At 42.1% G+C, this 16,663-nt stretch overlaps 2 long non-coding RNA genes across 9 annotated transcripts in view; one reads left to right on the top strand and one right to left on the bottom strand.

Annotated features, from left to right (window-relative positions):
- LOC136317391 (uncharacterized) overlaps positions 1-8,667 on the bottom strand; it is a 144,657-nt gene extending 135,990 nt beyond the window's left edge. For all 3 annotated transcript variants that reach the window (XR_010727867.1, XR_010727868.1, XR_010727869.1), the window contains exon 1: positions 8,544-8,667. This is a non-coding gene — a long non-coding RNA (uncharacterized lncRNA). The remainder of the gene's footprint in view (positions 1-8,543) is intronic.
- Positions 8,668-9,005: 338 nt separating this feature from the next.
- The window catches only part of LOC136317390 (uncharacterized), a 49,425-nt gene continuing 41,767 nt past the window's right edge, over positions 9,006-16,663 (top strand). For 5 of the 6 annotated variants that reach the window (XR_010727862.1, XR_010727860.1, XR_010727864.1 and 2 more), the window contains exon 1: positions 9,009-9,101. This is a non-coding gene — a long non-coding RNA (uncharacterized lncRNA). Of the gene's footprint in view, positions 9,102-16,663 lie in introns of all 6 variants that reach the window. The other variant, XR_010727863.1, reaches the window with a different exon arrangement.

Genomic DNA, 16,663 nt, shown 5'->3' with positions numbered 1-16,663 from the left:
CCACTTAACTTCACACCTTAAGGATCTAGAAAAAGAAGAACAAAGACAACCCAAAACCAGCTGAAGAAAGGAAAAAATAAAAATCAGAGCAGAAATAAATGAAATAGAGAACAGAAAAACTATAGAAAAAATTAATAAAACAAGGAACTGGTTCTGTGAAAAGATCAACAAAATTGACAAACCCTTGGCAAGACTCACAAAGGAAAAAAGAGAAAGGACTCATATAAACAAAATCCAAAATGAAAGAGGAGAAATCACCACAGACATCATACATATACAAAGAATTATTGTAGAATACTACAAAAAACTATATGCCACTAAATTCAACAATCTAGAAGAAATGGATAAATTCCTAGAATAATACAACCTTCCTAGATTGAGTCAAGAAGAAGCAGAGAGCCTAAACAGACCAATTAGCAGGGAGGAAATAGAAAAAACTATTAAAAACCTCCCCCAAAGCCTGACCTGTGGTGGCGCAATGGATAAAGCGGCGACCTGGAAATGCTGAGGTCGCCGGTTCGAAACCCTGGGCTTGCCTGGTCAAGGCACATATGGGAGTTGATGCTTCCAGCTCCTCCCCCCTGTCTCTCTCTCTTCTCTCTCTCCTCTCTAAAATGAATTTAAAAACAAAAAAAAAAAATTTAAAAACCTCCCCCAAAATAAAAGTCCAGGCCCAGACGGTTATACTAGTGAATTCTATCAAACATTCAAAGAAGACTTGGTTCCTATTCTACTCAAAGTCTTCCAAAAAATTGAAGAAGAAGCAATACTTCCAAACACATTTTATGAGGCCAACATAATCCTCATACCGAAACCTAGCAAGGACGGCACAAAAAAAAGGAAACTACAGACCAATATCTCTGATGAATACAGATGCTAAAATACTAAACAAAATACTGCCAAATCCATACAACAACATATTTAAAAAATAATACGGCCCTGGCCGGTTGACTCAGTGGTGTAGCGTCGGCCTGGCATGCGGAGGTCCCTGGTTTGATTTCTGGCCGGGGCACACAGGAGAAGCGTGTGTGCTTCTCCACCCCTCCCCCTCTCCTTCCTCTCTGTCTCTCTCTTCCCTTCCCGAAGCCGAGGCTCCACTGGAGCTGGGGATGGCTCCTTGGCCTCTGCCCCAGGCACTAGAGTGGCTCTGGTTGCAACAGAGCGACACCCCGGATGGGCAGAGCATCACCCCCTGGTGGGCGTGCTGGGTGGATCCCGGTGGGGCGCATGCAGGAGTCTGTCTGACTGCCTCCCCGTTTCCAGCTTCAGAAAAATACACACACAAAAATAATAATAATAATAATACATGATGATCAAGTGGGATTCATCCCAGAAATCTCAAGGATGGTTCAACATACGTAAAACAGTTAACGTAATACACCATATCAACAAAACAAAGAAAAAAACCACATGATATTATCAATAGATGCAGAAAAGGCATTCAAGCCTGACCAGGTGGTGGCGCAGTGGATAGAGCGTCGGAATGGGATGCAGAAGGACCCAGGTTCGAGACCCCGAGGTCGCCAGCTTGAGCATGGGCTCATCTGGTTTGAGCAAAAAGCTCACCAGCTTAGACCCAGGGTCGCTGGATCCAGCAGGGGTTTACTCGGTCTGCTGAAGGCCCACGGTCAAGGCACATGTGAGAAAGCAATCAATGAACAACTAAGAAGTCGCACGCGCAATGAGAAACTGATGATTGATGCTTCTCATCTCTCTCCATTCCTGTCTGTCTGTCCCTGTCTATCTCTGCCTCTGTAAAAAAATAAATTTTAAAAAAATAAAAAAAAAGAAAAGGCATTCGATAAAATACAACACAACTTTATGTTTAAGACACTCAAAGGGTTATAGAAGGAAAGTATCTCAACATGATAAAGGCCATATATGATAAACCATCAGCTAACATCATATTAAACGGCATAAAACTGAGGACTTTCCCCCTCATATCAGGAACAAGACAGGGTTGTCCACTCTCTCCACTCTTATTTAACGTGATGCTAGAAGTTCTAGCCAGAGCAATCAGACAAGAGAAATAAATAAAAGGCATCCATATCATTAAAGAAGTAAAAGTATCACTTTTTGCAGATGGTATGGTCCTATACATCGAAAACCCCAAAGACTCCACAAAAAGATTACTAGAAACAATAAACCAATACAGTAAGGTCGCAGGATACAAAATTAATATACAAAAGTCCATAGCCTTTCTATATTCCAACAATGAAATATTAGAAAACGAACTCAAAAAAATAATCCCCTTCACAATTGAAAAAAAAAAAAAAAATATATATATATATATATATATACACACACACACACACACAATACCTAGGACTAAACATAACAAAGAATGCAAAGGAACTATATAATGAAAACTACAAAGCATTGTTAAGGTAAATCAAAAAAGATACAATGAGATGGCAAATATTCCTTGTTCTTAGATAGGAAGAATAAATATAATCAAAATGGCCATATTACCTAAAGCAATTTATAAATTTAATGCAATTCCCATCACAACTCCGATGACATTTTTTAAAGAAATGGAACAAAAAATAATCAGATTTCCAGATGGGCAGAGCATCGACCCCTGGTGGGCATGCTGGGTGGATCCCGGCCGGGCGCATGCGGGAGTCTGTCTGACTGCCTCCCTGTTTCCAACCTCAGAAAAATACAAAAAACAAAAGAAACAAAAAATCATCAGATTTATATGGAACTATAAAAAACCCCGAATAGCCAAAGCAATTCTAAGGAAAAAGAATGAAGCTGGGGGCATTACAATACCTGACTTCAAACTATATTATAGGGCCACGACAATCAAAACAGCATGGTATTGGCAGAAAAATAGACACTCAGACCAATGGAACAGAATAGAAAGCCCAGAAATAAAACCACATATATATGGTCAAATAATTTTCAATAAAGGGGCCAACAACACACAATGGAGAAAAGAAAGCCTCTTCAACAAATGGTGAGGGGAAAACTGGAAAGCCACATGCAAAAGAATGAAACTCGAATACAGCTTGTCCCCTTGTACTAAAATTCATTCAAAATGGATCAAAGACCTAAATATAAGACCTGCAACAATAAAGTACATGGAAGAAGACATAGGTACTAAACTCATGGACCTGGGTTTTTTGTTTTTTTTTAAAGAGAATTTTTTTTTTCTTTATTCATTTTTAGAGAGGAGAGAGAGAAACGGGGGGAGGAGCTGGAAGCATCAACTCCCATATGTGCCTTGACCAGGCAAGCCCAGGGTTTCGAACCGGCGACCTCAGCATTTCCAGGTTGACGCTTTATCCACTGCGCCACCACAGGTCAGGCTGGACCTGGGTTTTAAAGAGCATTTTATGAATTTGACTCCAAAGGCAAGAGAAGTGAAGGCAAAGATAAATGAATGGAACTACATCAGACTAAGAAGTTTTTGCTCAGCAAGAGAAACTGACAACAAAATAAACAGACAGCCAACTAAATGGGAAATGATATTTTCAAACAACAGCTCAGATAAGGGCCTAATATCCAAAATATACAAAGAACTCATATAACTCAACAACAAACAAACAAACAATCCAATAAAAAAATGGGAAGAGGCCCTGGCCGGATGGCTCAGTGATAGAGCCGAGTCGGCCTGCATGCAGGAGTCCCGGGTTCGATTTCCGGCAGGGCACACAGGAGACGCACCCATCTGCTTCTCCACCCCTCCCCCTCTCCTTCCTCTCTGTTTCTCTCTTCCCCTCCTGCAGCCCAGGCTCCACTGGAGCAAAGTTGGCCTGGGCACTAAGGATGGCTCTGTGGCCTCTGCCTCAGGCGCTAGAATGTCTCTGGTTGCAACAGAGCAACGCCCCAGATGGGCAGAGCATCGCGTCCTGGTGGGCATGCCGGGTGGATCCCGGTCGGGCGCATGTGGGAGTCTGTCTGATTGCCTCCCCGTTTCCAACTTCAGAAAAATACAGAAAAAAAAAAAAAATAGGAAGAGGACATGAACAGACACTTCTCCCAGGAAGAAATACAAATGGCCAACAGATATATGAAAAGATGCTCATCTTCTTTAGTTATTAGAGAAATGCAAATCAAAAGTGCAAGGAGATACCACCTCACTCCTGTTAGATTAGCTATCATCAACAAGACAGGTAATAGCAAATGTTGAAGAGGCTGTGGAGAAAAAGGAACCCTCATTCACTGTTGGTGGGAATGTAAAGTAGCACAACCATTATGGAAGAAAGTATGGTGGTTCCTCAAAAAACTGAAAATAGAACTACTTTATGACTCAGCAATCCCTCTACTGGGTATATACCCCAAAAACTCAGAAACATTGATACGTAAAGACACATGCAGCCCCACGTTCACTGCAGCATTGTTCACAGTGGCCAAGATAAAAGCCCTTCAATAGAAGACTAGATAAAGAAGATGTGGCACATATACACTAGGTAATACTACTCAGCCATAAGAAATGACATCGGATCATTTACAGCAAAATGGTGGGATCTTTATAACATTATACGGAGTGAAATAAGTAAATCAGAAAAAAAACAAGAACTGCATGATTCCTCCATACATTGGTGGGAAATAAAAACGAGACTAAGAGACACGGACAAGAGTGTGGTGGTTATGGGGGGGGGGGGGTGTAGGGGAGCAGGAGGGGAGGGGAGGGGAGGGGAGGGGCACAAAGAAAACTAGATATAAGATGACGGAGGACAATCTGACTTTGGGTGATGGGTATGCAACATAATTGAATGACAAGATAACCTGGACACGTTTTCTTTGAATATGTGTACCCTGATTTATGTCACCCCATTAAAATTAATAAAAATTTATTTATAAAAAAAAGCATGAGGCCTGACCTGTGGTGACGCAGTGGATAAAGCATCAACCTGGAAACGCTGAGGTTGGTGGTTCAAAACCCTGGGCTTGCCTGGTCAAGGCACATATGGGAGTTGATGCTTCCTGCTCCTCCCCCCCCTCTATAATGAATAAATAAAATCTTTAAAAAAAAAAAAAAAAGCATGAGGACATCTCAAGGTGATGAAAATGTGAAAATGTTCTAAAATTGACTGTGGTGATGGCTGCACATATACTTAAAACCATTGAACTGTATACTTTAAATGAGTGAATTGCATGGTATGTGAATTTTATTTCAATAAATGTTAAGAGAATGGAAGCAGTAACTAAGTATCTAAATAAGTCAGTGAGTCTGACCTGTGGTGGCACAGTGGATAAAGTGTCGACCTGGAATGCTGAGGTTGCAGGTTCAAAATCCTGGGCTTGCCCAGTCAAGGAACATATGGGAGTTGATGCTTCCTGCTCCCCCCCACACCCTTCTCTCTCTCCCTCCCCGCCCTCCCCTACCTCTCTAAAATGAAAAAAAAAAAAAAAAAGGACATTACCAGATAAAAGCTGAGAGGTCATTGCTAATAAAACCTACAAACACTGTAAAAGGGAGTTATTCAGGCTAAAATGGAAGGATGATAGTAATTCAAAAGTATATGAAAAAATAAAGAATATGGGTAAAGGTAACTATACAGGTAAATGTAAAAGTAAGTATTATTATCTTTTTGGATTATAACTTCTTTTTCTTTTTTTCTATATGACTTAAATAGAGATGGACAGGCTGACCCTAAAATTCATATGGAATTTCAAGAAGCCTGAATAGCCAAAACAATCTTGAAAAAAAATAAAGTTGGAGAGCTGAAACTGCCCAATTTTAAAACTTATGACAGCCTGACCTGTGGTGGTGTAGTGGATAGAGTGTCAACCTGGAACGCTGAGTTCGTGGATTCAAAACTCCCGGTTTCAACCTGACCAGGTGGTGGCGCAGTGGATGGAGCGTCGGACTGGGATGCGGGGGACCCAGGTCCGAGATCCTGGGCTCGCCAGCTTGAGCGAGGGCTCATCTGGTTTGAGCGAAAGCTCACCGGCTTCAGCCCAGGGTCGCTGGCTCAAGGGGGGGGGGGGGGGTACTTGGTCTGCTGGAGGCCCGCAGTCAGGGCACATGTGGGAGGGCAATCAATGAACAACTAAGGTGTTGCAACGCGCAATGAAAAACTGATTGATGCTTCTCATCTCTCTGTTCCTGTCTGTCTGTCCCTCTCTCTGACTCACTCTCTGTCTCTATAAAAAATAAGTAAATAAATAAAATAAAAAAAACATGGGCCCCAAATTCTTTAAAAAAAAAAAAAAACTCCCGGTTTCCCCTGTCAAGGCACACACATGGAACAATCAATGGACAACTAAAGTAAAACAACTAGTCTTGCTCTCTCTCTCTCTAAAATCAATAAAATAAATAAAACCTTAAAAAAACTGATGACATACAATCTACAGCAGGAGTCCCCAAACTAAGGCCCGCGGGCCGCATGTGGCCCCCTGAGGCCATTTATCCGGACCCCACCGCACTTCCAGAAGAGGCACCTCTTTCATTGGTGGTCAGTGAGAGGAGCATAGTTCCCATTGAAATACTGGTCAGTTTGTTGATTTAAATTTACTTGTTCTTTATTTTAAATATTGTATTTGTTCCCATTTTGTTTTTTACTTTAAAATAAGATATGTGCAGTGTGCACAGGGATTTGTTCATAGTTTTTTTTATAGTCTGGCCCTCCAACGGTCTGAGGGACAGTGAACTGGCCCCCTGTGTAAAAAGTTTGGGGACCCCTGATCTATAGTAATCAAAACAGTACAGTACTGACAAGGATAGACACAAATGAAATAAATTTGAAAGACCAAATATAAACGCATATATCTATGACACTGACCAGGTAGGTCAGAGTATCATCCAGATGTGCCAAGGTTGTCATGTACCCAGTCAGAGCACTTAAAGATGTCAACCAGGGAAATGCATGAACAGACAGAAAAACAGATCAAAGTTTCTCTCTCTCTCTCCTCCCTCCTTCCCATCTTTCTGTAAAATCAACCAACCAATCAATAACACATATATCTATAGTCACTTGATTTCAAAAAGGGTCCCAAGGCCATTCAATGGGAAATAAAGTCTCTTCCAACAAATGGTTCTGGGACAACTGGCTATGAACATTTTTTTTTAATTTTTTTAAAATCTTTTTCTTTTATTTATTCATTTTAGAGAGGGGAGAGAGAGAGAGAGAGAGAGAGAGAGAGAGAGAGAGAGAAGGGGAGAGAAGCAGGAAGCATCAACTCCCATATGTGCCTTGACCAGGCAAACCCAGGGTTTCGAACTGGCGACCTCAGTGTTCCAGGTCAATGCTTTATCCACTGCGCCACCACAGGTCAGGTGCCATGAACATTTAAAAGAATGAAGTTGGGTTGGCTCAGTGAGAACAGAGATTCATTGTATTATTCTTTATATGTCTTAAGTATTTCATAGCATATCAGAAAGCCCCCCAAAAAAAGACAAAGAAAAGAAAGTTAATCTTAAATTCTTTCGTCACCCCACCCCACCACCAAAAGCATAGGATCACAGTAGATAGGGTATTCTGCAACTTATTTTTCTCACATAACAATACATTATAGCATTCTGTAGATCAAAAGAGCTTAGAGGTAAATCTGTTTCCACAGTTGTAAGTTGTATGTCATAATACCAATGTCTTATCATTTATTCAAACATTCTAAAAAAAATTCTATTGATGAATACACAGGTTGCTTCCAATTGCTTATCACAAAAAAAAAGCTACAAAGGTTTCCTCTCTGTAGGATATAGTCTTAAAAGTAAGACTATTAGGTTCTGGTAATTAGTCGTGATATCTGTATTTTGTATTTCCCTAAATATTGCCAGATTACTTTTTCAAAAGGCTGTACAAAGTCATACTCTGTCCAGCAATATATGAGTGAGATTTGGGCACTTCTTAACCAAAATTTGTTTTAACCACATAAGGATTTAACAACAGATACGATGCAATTTTTTTGGTATTCTTCCACAGTAAACATGTTATACATAACAAATTTATTTTCACCAAGAGATCTTAACATGTGAAACCTAGTTCTTCTCTTCCTTAGTGGGTAATCAACAAGCCACAAAAAAATACAGCAATTTTCCCAAAGATTACCTGTACACACACGCACACCTCTGAGATGCTTCCAAAACAAATGTTAAGGTATTATATGCCTAAAAGTCCTCATTTGGGGCATCTATAAGAGCACAGGAAAAGAAATGTTTAATCGAGCACTAATTAATGTTACAAACTGAACAGTTTATCAAAATAATGCCGTCTGCACGCGAAAAACAGCACGAAAGAAACAAGGACGAATAAGCCCAACAGGTTAGGCTGGTCCTAAACCACTCTGGAGAGAAAGAATCTTGTGAGGTGGGGGAAATGGTTTCAATAAAAACCCATTTAAACAAGGAAAAACGAGAGGAAAACAACCTCAAATCCCTCCTAGACCTAGTTTCCGCAACCACCTCGCCACATCAGTGGTGGTGATGTGATTAAGAAACGAAAAATTATTCTTTGATATTTTGAAGAGAGGCGAAACGAGAAAAAGAAAATACAAGCCAGCTCCTCCCCCACCTCAGGTAGGCCACGCGACCCGATGTGTGCAGGCTCGCTAAGGACCCCTTTTCTAACGGTCTGACGTTCAGCACTCACCACAACACAAAAACTGGCCAATCTCGGGACTTTCCTTAGTAAACTCGTCCTCTGGCCACCTTTCCAACATGGTACTCGGGCAATACTTAAGCACCGAGCAACCGCCGCCATCTTATATCTTAAATGAGCCGTTGCGGATAATCGCTCGTGGTGAACGTCACAGCGAAATACGCCCGGCGCCGAACCGCGGTGCACTACCTAAATGGCTCCGCCGGCAACGTGACCTAGCAATACTGGGGCCTCCCCTCCAGTTTTCTTGATTTCTTGCACTTCCTCTCGCATTCTTTAGCGTCGTTGAAGTCCCCTCGTTCTTACTTCTTTCCCTTCATTTCTTTTTTTAAAAATTTTATTTATTGATTTTGAAAAGAGTAGAGAGAGAGAGAAAGGCGGGACAAGGGAGGGGCACAAGGGTAGGGTGGGGGCCTAAGGTGGCAGGGGGCGGGGCCGGGAGGGCAGCCGCAACTCCTAGTTGCTTCTCCGTGTGTGCCTTGAGCAGGCAAGCCCGGGTTGGTGACCTCCGCGTTCCGGGTCCACGCGTTCTCTACTGCGCCACCACAGGTCAGGCAGACGTTCGTTTCTGTTTTCCTTTTCCAACCCCAATGTTTTTAAACCTTCGCCGAGTCCTTTCTTCTTGCCACATTTCTGGATATCTCTTGTTCTCAACTTTCACTTACTTCAAATTGTGCAGCGTCTTATAATAAGCCTATCTGTCTGTTATTTCACCAAATTGTTTCAATATTATAAGGTAAGCTGGGGACTGATTTTTACCTATTTTATAGATGAGTAAACTGAGGCTTAGAGAGATGAAGCAATTTCCCAAAAGGTTCAACAGGTAGTAAGTGTTAGCATAAACAAAAACCTAATTTTTTCACTCCAGTTGAGCCCCGAGTTTCTGGAGATCAACGTCTACTTTAGCCAACTAATTGAAAATATGGGAAAATTGAAGACAGAGATGTGGAAGGTTTAGACCTAAATTCATACTGTTGAAACCGGAAAACATATCAGACTTCGTGCTGCCTGTCACCAATTCAGCCAAAAAGTAGAGAAAAGAATTGAATCTGTATGGGAACTCTTCAGATAGCTGGCAATCTAGGGAGACAGGTTACATTCCCAAATTATCTCAACCCCCTTTCCTCAGCCAATCTTTTTATAAGTGGAAGAAAAAGGTAGGTAAGGGTTTTGAAATTTCAAGGGAGAAGTAATGAGATTATAGTAAAAGTTTATTGAGTCAAAGTCAGGGGACATTCCAACCTTGGAGCACAAAGACTGCTTGCAGTGGCCTGGGGCACAAAGGCGGTTCACTTTCAGTTCTTCTGGGGCACAAAAGGGTATTATTTGCAGTCCCCTGGGGCACAAAGGTGGATCGCTCACAGATTTCCTTACATCCTGTAGAGCTGTTCAGGTATCCCAATTCCTGGAACAAAGCTTTTACTCACTTGCATTAACAATTATGCCCACTGGCCATAACCAAAGCTCAAGCTAAAATTTTAATTCTTGAGTTCCCCCATCACTGTGAGTTAATGACAAAAAGGGATTCAGAACAAGCTGCTTCCTTGTTTAATTCTGTTTAACAGAAAGCATCTTTCTAAAGGGGTTAGGATGCTGTTCTCCTGTCTAAAGTCCTTCCTTTAATTTTAGATTCAGCTCAAATCCTGACTCCTCGAAGAAGGCTCTATATTTATTAAAACATTGATCTTTTTTGGTCTCTCGCTATGAGGCAAATACACGAGCTGGATACCAGCCACCAAAACATTGTCCCAATAGTTATAAGAACAACTGCAAAGGGGAACTTTGAAACCTTGTTTATTAACCCTGATAACAGGGAAACAAAGCTTTGAAACTAGAAGTACATAACTCCTAAGACTCCAATAGGTGGGGCACTCAGACTTGCTGAGTTTGTACACTTGTGCCTTAGTGGCTCAAAATTCTATTGGTTAAAAATGCTTTTGAGCCTCACTGTATTTTCCTGGTCAAACAAAGTAGCCCCCCAACTTCACCCTGGGTGGCATGCACAAAAGAAAAAAAGTGCATAGCTTTGCTTAGTAAACTGCTTCACTTGAATGCTGCACCCTGTCCCTTTCCTGAACCAAGGAGGAGAGGCCCCAGGGATTAGGATCTTTTCCAGTGACAGAAGTATTATGGGTGAATGGTATAGAAGGTTTGTGGGGGAAGTTCATGCTGCACAGGTAAGTAAAACACATTTCACAGGCCCTAATCCATTTCTAAAAGTATAGAGTATCTCTTAATTCTAATGACATCTGGAGCTTTCTACACGAACCCAACAGAAAACACTTATTCTATTCACTTACATCATTATTTTTTCTTAATTTTACTATTTTCACCCTCAAATAGAAGATAATGGTAGAGAACTGTGTAGATATTTGGACCTTGATCTATACCCATTTGTTGGTCAAATAAGTTTTTAAATATTATATATGTTTGCTCGCTTATAGTTTGCATTGGATGTGGGGGACAGGCTGTAAGCAGGCAGAATGGTTATAGCCTAAGGCTTAGTTTTAAGACTAAGCTTTTGATTGCATGATGTGGGGTGGTGCACTCTCATGAGGAATCCCCTTATGCCTCAGATAAGTGACTTTGAAATTTTTTTTTAATTTATTCATTTTAGAGAGGAGAGAGAGAGAGAGAGAGAGAGAAAGGGGGGAGGAGCAGGAAGCATCAACTCCCATATGTGCCTTGACCAGACAAGTACAGGTTTTGAACCGGTGACCTCAGCATTCCAGGTCGACGCTTTATCCACTGCACCACCACAGGTCAGGCAGATAAGTGACTTTGTATCAGAGACTTCCTTGTTTGTATACTGGATTAAAGGTTTAGATTTCTACACTATAAAGTGGGGCAAACTAGGAGCTTGCTCTCTCGGTTTCTGAGATTAGCATTAGAGAGGAGAGCAGAGAAAGGCCACGTAGAGGAGGCCAGGAGAAGCTGCTAAAATGGTGGAGTGCTGAGAGAGAAGCCAGTTTGTGCAGAGAGAAGGAGATGGAGAACAGAGGTGAATGAGACTGCTGAGGTACAAACCTTTGATCCTAGGAAAACTCGGATAAGTCAGTGGCTTTGGGAGCCCTGAATGGAAAGGGAAGTGTTTTCCCACTGTGTGTATTTCTTACCAACCGGGGGCAAGCTAGGATTAAAACTAATGGCCCACCAGTTCTTGGTTCTGTTGTTTCATTACCATCTGTCCAAATCAAATGCGAACCTGCACTGGCCAGGCGGCTGTGATGGTGGCCGTGGCTAATGGCTTTACACCAATCTTGTGTAAAATACTGCATGGAGCCCAACTGTTATGTAAGTAATGTGTGTAGTAAAATAAAGAGATCTTAGTTTAAGCTTTAACTGTGTCATTTCCTAGGATTTATACTTGTCTGTGCACATCTTGGAGGTTGGCAGGGCAGAACCCAGAAATCAAGTGCAAAAGGGACTGCTGAAATTTTATTTATTTATTTATTTATTTTTTTACAAGGACAGAGAGCGAGTCAGAGAGAGGGATAGACAGGGACAGACTGACAGGAATGGAGAGAAATGAGAAGCATCAATCATCAGTTTTTCATTGCAAGACCTTAGTTGTTCATTGATTGCTTTCTCATATGTGCCTTGACCGCGGGCCTTCAGCAGACTGAGTAACCCCTTGCTAGAGCCAGCGACCTTGGGTCCAAGCTGGTGAGCTTTTTTGCTCAAGCCAGATAAGCCCACACTCAAGCTGGCGACCTCGGGGTCTCAAACCTGGGTCCTCTGCATTCCAGTCCGACGCTCTATCCACTGCACCACCGCCTGGTCAGGCAGACTGCTGAATTTTTGAGGAAGAGCTTTTCCTAAGAGAAGAAGTAGTCAGAAGATAACCTGGACTTGTTGATCTTTGAATATATGTAACCTGATTTATTGATGTCGCCCCATTAAAAAAATAAAATTATAATTAAAAAAAAAAAAAAGAAGTAGTCAGGCAGACAGCCTCGCGTAAATGGAGGACCAGTTCTTTTTTCTTTTTTGATTTCTTTTTCTTTCTTTCTTTTTTTTTTTTTTTTACAGAGACAGGGTGAGAGTCAGACAGAGGGATAGACAGGGACAGACAGACAGGAACGGAGAGATGAGAAGCATCAATCATTAGTTTTTCGTTGCGCGTTGCAACACTTTAGTTGTTCATTGATTGCTTTCTCATATGTGCCTTGACCGTGGGCCTTTAGCAGACTGAGTAACCCCTTGCTCGAGCCAGCGACCTTGGGTCCAACCTGGTGAGCTTTTGCTCAAACCAGATGAGCTCGCGCTCAAGCTGGCAAACTCGAGGTCTCGAACCTGGGTCCTTCGCATCGCAGTCTGACACTCTATCCACTGCGCGACCGCATGGTCAGGCGGAGGATCAGTTCTGAATGTTGCGAGGAATCTGTGACTTCAATCATCTTTTCCTATCAAGTAGCATATCTCTTGATTGTACAACAAAAGATGTGTTTATTTTTTTTAATTTTTCTTTATTCATTTTAGAGGAGAGAGAAAGAGAGAGAGAAGGGTGGGAGGAGCAAGAAGCATCAACTCCTGTATGTGCCTTGACCAGGCAAGCCCAGGGTTTTGAACCGGCGACCTCAGCAGTCCAGGTCGACACTTTATCCACTGCACCACCATAGGTCAGGCTATTTTGAGCTATGTACACAACATCTCTGCAATAGTTTAATGGTAAATAGAAAAGCTGGAGAAAAATGAGTGAACCCTACTGCAGTGTTGCTTTTGGTGACTCTCAGGGCATTTTCTGGAACAAACGACCACTTGGGTTTTAAGGAAATACATATTAATTAATTAATAGCAAGAAGCAATAGTAGAACAATAGGTTTGTGAAGTTGCTGTTCAATATTTTTTTGAGGTGGCCTGATTTACTAGTTTTATTTAGTGGTATTTCATTTATTTTATTTTATTTTATTTTTTTTTCTGAAGTTGGAAACAGGGAGGCAGTCAGACAGACTCCTGCATGCACCCGACCGGGATCCACCTGGCATGCCCACCAGGGGGCGATGCTCTGCCCATCTGGGGCATTGCTCTGTTGCAACCAGGGCTATTCTAGTGCCTGAGGCAGAGGCCATAAAGCCATCCTCAGCGCCCGGGCCAATTTTGCTCCAATGGAGCCTTGGCTGCGGGAGGGGAAGAGAGAGACGGAGAGGGGGAGGGGTGGAGAAGCAGATGGGCGCTTCTCCTGTATGCCCTGGGTGGGAATCGAACCCGGGACTCCTGCACTCCAGGCTGATGCTCTACCACTGAGCCAACCAGCCAGGGCTTATTTCAATAAGAAAGGTGGAGCCCTGGCCGGTTGGCTCAGCGGTAGAGCGTCGGCCTAGCGTGCGGAGGACCCGGGTTCGATTCCCGGCCAGGGCATACAGGAGAAGCGCCCATTTGCTTCTCCACCCCTCCGCCGCGCTTTCCTCTCTGTCTCTCTCTTCCCGTCCCGCAGCCAAGGCTCCATTGGAGCAGAGATGGCCCGGGCGCTGGGGATGGCTCTGTGGCCTCTGCCTCAGGCGCTAGAGTGGCTCTGGTCGCAATATGGCGACGCCCAGGATGGGCAGAGCGTCGCCCCTGGTGGGCATGCCAGGTGGATCCCGGTCGGGCGCATGCGGGAGTCTGTCTGACTGTCTCTCCCCGTTTCCAGCTTCAGAAAAATGAAAAAATGAAAAAAAAAAAAAAAAGAAAGGTGGAGTATTACCACCCATTCCAATGGGGATAATGACATGAATTATTCTACAGTTTAGCTAAGATTTTACAAAAGAGTAATTCTGATAAAACATTCATGTACAATTTTCTTTGTAGATGTAGGCTCTATGTGCGTCCCAAGGTCTCTACAGGACTTTATGCTATGGCACTGTCCCTTGAGAAATCAACTTAGGTTAGTATTACTTCTTTGAGTTCCACTTATACTGATTTTTAAAACTTCTTTTTTATTTTTTATTGATTTTTATTAATTTTGGAGAGAGAGGGAGAAAGAGAAAGATTGATTTGTTGTTCCACCTATTTATGCATTCATTGGTTGATTCTTGTGTGTGCCCTGACTGGGAATCAAATCTGCAACCTTGGCACATTGGAAGGAAGCTCTAACCAACTGATCGACCAGTGAAGACTATCTCTTCACTTTTAAGTCTATTTCCTCTTGAGTAAGTTTCTAATAGTTTGTATTGTTCTTTTTTATTATTATTATTCATTCATTTTAGAGAGGAGAGGGAGAGACAGAGAGAGAGAAGGAGGGAGGATCTGGAAGCATCAACTCCCATATGTGCCTTGACCAGGCAAGCCCAGGATTTCGAACTGGCGACCTTAGCATTTGCAGGTCGACGCTTTATCCACTGCGCCACCATAGGTCAGGCCAGTTTGTATTGTTCTAATTTTGCATGCTACTTAAAACTATTTGAGGCCTATTTTATGCATACATAAAAACATATATATGAAAACACATACTTACTTTTTTTTTTTCCTTAAGTTGGAAACGGGGAGGCAGTCAGACAGACTCCCGCATGCACCTGACTGGGATCCACCCAGCATGCTCACCAGGAAGCGATGCTCTGCCCATCTGGGGCGTTGCTCTGTTGCAACCAGGGCCATTCTAGCGCATGAGGCAGAGGCCATGGAGCCATCCTCAGCGCCCGGGCCAACTGCTCCAATGGAGCCTTGGCTGTGGGAGGGGAAGAGAGAGACAGAGAGGAAGGAGAGGTGGAGGAGTGGAGAAGCAGATGGGTGCTTCTCCTGTGTGCCCTGGCTGGGAATCGAACCCGGGACTCCTGCACGCCAGGCCGACGCTCTACCACTGAGCCAACCGGCCAGGGCCACACATACTTACTTTTGGCTTAGGCTCTAATATGGCTCAGCACAGTACTGCCAGGTTCTGTCTTTATTTAAAATTTAAACTTTTTGTTCATCATGGATTTTTCTGTATTAATTTTAAAAATATATTGCATTTATAATTTCACATCCATTAGAATGGTTATAATAAAAAAGACCAAAAAAAAGCATTGGCGAGAATGTGAAGAAATTGGAACCCTCATGTATTGCCAGTGTAAATGTAAAATGAGAAATAGTTTGGCAGTACCTCAACAAGTTAAACCTAGAGTTGCCATATGACCCAGCACTTTCACTTCTGTATACATGCTTCTGAGAATTGAAAATATATGTTCACACAAAAACTTGTTTATTAACAATATTTATAATAGCCAAAATGTAGAAACAACTCATTCAACTAATGAATGGATAAACAAAATGTAGTATAACCATACAGTAAATGAACCTGGAAAACATTGTACTAAATTAAAGAAGCCAATCACAAAAGACTACAAAATGTATAATTTCGCTTACATGAAATATCTAGAATAGACAAATCTATAGAGACAGAAGATAGATTTGTGGTTTCCTAAGACTGGGAGGAGGGACAGATGGGAATGGAGACTGATTCCCATTGAGTACAAGGTTTCTTTTAGCAATGATGAAAATGTTCCAAAAATAGATTATGGTGATGGTTGCACAACTCTGTAGGTTGAAATGAAAACCATTGTATTGTAAACTTTTTAAGTAAGTGGGGTTTTTTGGTTGTTTTTTTTTTTAGCTTTATTTATTTATTTATTTATTTTTTCATTTTTAGAGAGGAGAGAGAGAGAGAGGGAGAGAGAGGAGAGAGAGTCAGAGAGAGAGAAGGGGGGAGGAGCTGGAAGCATCAACTCCCATATGTGCCTTGACAGGCAAGCCCAGGGTTTCAAACCGGCGACTCAGCATTTCCAGGTTGAGGCTTTATCCGCTGCGCCACCACAGGTCATGCTAGTAAGTGGGTTTTATGATATGTAGATTATAGCTCAATAAAGCTGTAAAAAATAAACAAGTAATATTATTTATCTTGATTAATGAATTTTTGATGCTCTCTTAAATTTTGTAACTGTCCTGGTAAGATAGCTGGGTTGGTTAGAGTGCTGCCTGGAAGCATAGAAGTTGCTGGTTCAATCCCCGGTCAGAGCACATGCAGGAACAGATCAATGTTCCTGTCTCTCTCTCTCTCTCTCTCCTTTCCTCTCTCTCTAAAATCAATTAAAAAAATTTTAAAACTTTGTAGCCAAAGCAAATGCCATATTCTATCATAATCTTGGCTCTGAGAT

This window comes from Saccopteryx bilineata, chromosome X (genome assembly GCF_036850765.1).
Source record: "Saccopteryx bilineata isolate mSacBil1 chromosome X, mSacBil1_pri_phased_curated, whole genome shotgun sequence".
Lineage (NCBI taxonomy): Eukaryota > Metazoa > Chordata > Mammalia > Chiroptera > Emballonuridae > Saccopteryx > Saccopteryx bilineata.
The sequence above is the reverse complement of the archived record's forward strand: the minus strand, read 5'-3'. Positions and strand labels throughout refer to the sequence as shown.